The sequence below is a fragment of the Rhipicephalus sanguineus genome, unplaced genomic scaffold (genome assembly GCF_013339695.2).
Source record: "Rhipicephalus sanguineus isolate Rsan-2018 unplaced genomic scaffold, BIME_Rsan_1.4 Seq478, whole genome shotgun sequence".
Taxonomy (NCBI): Eukaryota; Metazoa; Arthropoda; class Arachnida; order Ixodida; family Ixodidae; genus Rhipicephalus; species Rhipicephalus sanguineus.
In genome coordinates, this window is record NW_023615339.1 from 17929 (window position 1) to 22500 (window position 4572).

Below are 4572 nucleotides of genomic sequence, written 5' to 3' on the forward strand. Positions count from 1 at the left end.
TATGTAGGGGCGCCCTCGTCGGGCCCAAACTTCAAATTAAAAATATTCTTGAAATAAGGAAGTTTAGTTGTTTGCTTACTGTTACACTTCAATAAACAAATTGCTGTTTATACGAAGTGGCCTTGCCTTGCCAGTTACCACGTCATCAATATTTTGTAATAGTTTTTGCTCCAACAGACTCGTAGTTGTCAGCAGCCTATCGGCATCATTATCTTCATTTCAAAATATACGGCGGCAGAGGCAACGTAACGGCAGATAACGGTTCACGGTGCATTCGGGTGGGTCTCGCGCTCTTTCGTTTCGCTGTAAAAGTTTCCAGCCACTGCCGGCCGAGACACTCGCTTTCGTTCTGTTTGTTTTGACTCGTTGAAATGCTTTCGCGAAACGCATTCAGCAGACTTCGGGAGAACGAAGGGACCGTTGAAGCGTTCACCGGATGAACACTCGTTTCAAGCCCGAGAATATACGAACCGGTGAGTATAAAAACCCACTGCTTCAGCTTTTTACCAATGACCGTGTGGGTGTCACACGGAGGCGACGCACTGCAATATTAATATTTTCAACGTGTCAAACTCTGTCGATGAGAAAACGTGCGATCCTTGCGGCGTGGCTTCAAGTGGGAGCAAGTTGCTGAGTTTATCGTTCGGTTCACATTAACCAGGCCGCTGCAATAAAGAAAGGCAACTGCATCACCAACGTCTCGCATGTATCTTCGTAACTAGCCCGCATATCAGTGAAAAAAAGATACGAGTTATATTTTGCCGCAGTCGCATTTGAGAAGCCAGGTTTAGAGGTCTCATTTCTCCTGTTGTCAGTTTAGGTTATTTTTACTACACATTTAGTGCAACGAAAGCTTCACATAATTGTGAGTGCACATTCACTTTATTGTGATAAAGAAACCGGCACTATAATAAGAAATATTTTTTTTTCTGCCATAGCCTCCTGGTCTGACAAAGAAACAGCTGTGTGCAATGAGCAAGGCACCTGTTACATGACACGCCTGTAAAGAAGCTAGCCCGAGTGAAACAACATGCATTATAAGGTACGTTTACATATATGTATAACAAACCGCTGTTTTTGTTCACTATGTTTATATGTTTATTTTTGCAAAGTTTAATATGCACTGATAATGCTTATCAATATCTGGTGATGTCATTGTTTTTCCAGGATTGCCGGGCAACGACAGGATGACTACCCCCGAATGTCCACTCTGCAAGTGCGGCGAAACATGTGAACGTCTGCTACAACAGGTCATCTTGAACCTCACGCTTGCAATGCTGTATTTGTGAATGGTTTACCAGGCATCTCATGGAGATGTGCCTACAATCGTCCACAAGTATTAGCTGTCTACTGTGTCATGCAATCTACACCGCAATAGCGTTGAAATTGAGCACTAGCTCCGTCCATTAGTTACGTTACCTGGCACTGCTGAGCTCAATGACGCAGGTTTTATACCCAGCCACGGTGGTCACATTTCATTGGGGGCGAAATGCAAAGACACTCGTGTGCTTAGTTCTGCGTCTGAAGTTCAGAGAAAGACGGAAGCTTGAAGAGACGAAGAATTTGTTAACAAGAGGTGTCGCTGGAGCAAATGTTTCGACAAGCAGTCTTGTCTTCTTCAAGGCTACAACTGCGTTTGTTTAACTCCAGTCAGTTAGAATCAATCTAGAGCTGCCCACTACTGTATGACTCATAATCATATCATGCTTTGCATGTGAATCATCAGAAATTATAAATTTAAGGGTAAATATGTTGAAGTCTGTCTGGCTGGGCAAGATTATAAGAATAAAAACGCTCTCCAGCCACATTTAATCATTAGTCTTCTTAATTTAAAAAAAACTAAGAGACCAAACGGGTCTCGAAACGTAGGGTCAGTTTTTTTTAAATTATAAATCACGTTACAAAACGAACATCACGGCAGTGAGGGGAATTAACAGTCTTTCCAACATCTAATAATATCTAGGGTTTAACGTCCCAAAATCACGATACGCCGTAGTGGAGGGCTCCGCAAATTTCGACCACCTGGGGTTCTTTGACGTGCACCTAAACCTAAGTACACGGGCCTCAAACATTTTCGCCTCCATCGAAAATACAGCTGCCGCGCAACGTAAATGCAACATTTAGTTGTGCCTTATGAGACAGTTTACACACTATGCTCAAAACTGTTTTGCCTTAATTAACTGTGTTTAGATCATAGAAGTTTACAAAAAGAAACGACAAAGCTTTACAAGGCTGTGCTCAATTACATTAGCCTTTGCACATATGTTCAATGGGCTCCTTCAAATTATTTACAGCTAATAAACAAATTATAAGTGTGACGAGCACTTCTTCCAGCACAGCTTCACCAAGCACGTTTACGTTGTCGTGATGAGTGAGATTGTGTTCAGTGAGTATGGTAGTGTTTTCTTTTTTGCATAGCAGAGAAACGTGCCAAATTTGTTTGAACACACCTACTTCTGCTGTTTGATTAAATTAACATGTCGCAGTTGTAGCACCTACCACTATGAAGTGAAAGTCTGTAAACTACTGTCACGAAAAAAAACCTAGGAAATCGAAGAGGTAATTTAAAACATACATGAACTTGGACTTATCCACAGCCACACTACAAGATTTTACGTATTGTCAAGGGGTCGCGACGTCGACGAAAGCAGCAGTCGGTGTGTCCAAGATGAACTTTTTATTCGGCCGAACTTGTGGCCGGGAAACGAAAAGTCAAACTACAGCAATACACACTGCACACTGATAGCGGCGAACAGGCGTCAGCCGTCGATAAACTGATCTGTGGCAAGGCGCGTCGGCATTTATACCTGCGGCATCGAACATTCGAGCATTATCACTGGTGGCTGTGTTAGTTCGACAATAAACTGAACTGTTTGCAATTGCACGCTCCAGCCTAACAGAAGATCCTAAAATAATCTGGAATGTTCCCAGACATTCTGGCACGGTTTGTGCAATGCAGTAACTACACGTGCAATTGGCCAATAACATAAAACATAGAAAGAAAGGAGCGCATGTGACAGTATTTCAAGCCGGAGCTTCTAAAAGTAGCAGGGAGAATACATACTTGTGCTCCCAAGCCCAATATATTGAAAAAGTAAATAACACAATAACAAGTATGCAATATATATATGACCTTTATTTATCCAGCATTGGCACAGGTTCACATCGTGCCCCACAGTTTGATTTCGTGAGTGTTTGCTTGCAACAGAGTGCTCAAGTTCTATCGACATGTCTATGTGATACAGAGATTGTGCTTACGGCTGAGCAGTTGTTTAGTGTTCTGTGCGAACACCAACGAGATGTACACTGCATGCCTAAAGCTTATTTTCTTAGAATTGTGCTTCTAGAATCTGTAAGCACTCGCCTTATATCTCTGTTTCTTTAGCATTCATCTACGCTGCATACTCAGCAGTCCGATTACAACTAGCGCCAAGAAATTCTATAGCTGTAGAAACTGTGTAACTGAACTATATCGAGGAACAAAACGAGCCTGAAATATTTTCTTCCACCTATTACCTGAATACGTACTACCTATGGTATGGCTTCACGGCCGAGAAATTCGTGCCTGCCCTGTAGACACAACGCGATATTCCTTATTTGTAACGCATTCAAGGTGACATCTCAGAGCGAGAAAGATGCAGAACTGTACGCATCCGCGATTGTTTACGTAAAAGATTAATCAAAACTACATTGCTCTCACTGCGCCAACTATCTGTCGGCGTAGCGCACGTTTCGTTTCCGACTCCACACCATGCACTCAAAGATCAACACAACCTGGCAAGCGCCGCATAACTAAAGGAAGGATAAGACCCTTGTCCAAAAGCTATGCTGTTAAAACTCGGACGCTGCTACACAACGGGAGCAACGTTCCTTCAGCGATCTCGGTGTTCAGTTATATGCACATATTTGTCAGCTTTCAGACTGATTACACACGTACGGGTTGAAAGCTTTCGACGTGTATGAGTGACTTGTTTTGCTTGGACCTGACTGTATACATTGCTTGTACCAGCTTGGGCACTCACAATAAACGATGCAAACCTTACTTGATTGACGTTGTTTTTGCCAGTCGAGGCCAGTTTGGTCACCTGGCGATAAATATTACACACGCGAGCAGCGATTTAGCAACGACAACGAACAAAATACCATAGGGAGCAAAAAGCGCAGTAGCGCGACCAGGGCGAACCAACCGCGAAAACGCGTTTGTCTAATGATGATGATAGTACTTGCAGCGCCATCTCGCCTCGCTCTATTACAGTTCAGTACGCCGCCGCTACCCTTATTTCCGTACTACAGTCAAAGGTACAGTTTCCGTTCTCTAAAGTGGTAGGTATTCTCTGGCCCTACTGAGTCATCCAATTGGCTAGGCATTCTCAACTTACTCGAAATTGATTTTTTCAGGGTTAGCTCAATCTGGATTAACCGAATCCAGTCGGGTGTAATCTACCTCATGGCTAGGCCATCTCGTCTTGGTCCGGATTAGCGTGATTGAATTGAATACAACTTTGTTCGGTCCTGCGTATGCGGTCCTGCGATTAGCGTAATCCGACATAATTCCACACTAATCCTGCACAA

The 4572-nt window shown here is 43.2% G+C and overlaps 1 long non-coding RNA gene across 1 annotated transcript; it reads left to right on the plus strand.

Annotated features, from left to right (window-relative positions):
- The first annotated feature begins 323 nt into the window (after positions 1 to 323).
- Positions 324 to 1289, plus strand: LOC125756691 (uncharacterized). The gene is made up of 3 exons (XR_007414687.1): positions 324 to 473; positions 939 to 1042; positions 1168 to 1289. It is a non-coding gene; the product is annotated as an uncharacterized LOC125756691 (long non-coding RNA).
- Positions 1290 to 4572: the final 3283 nt, after the last annotated feature.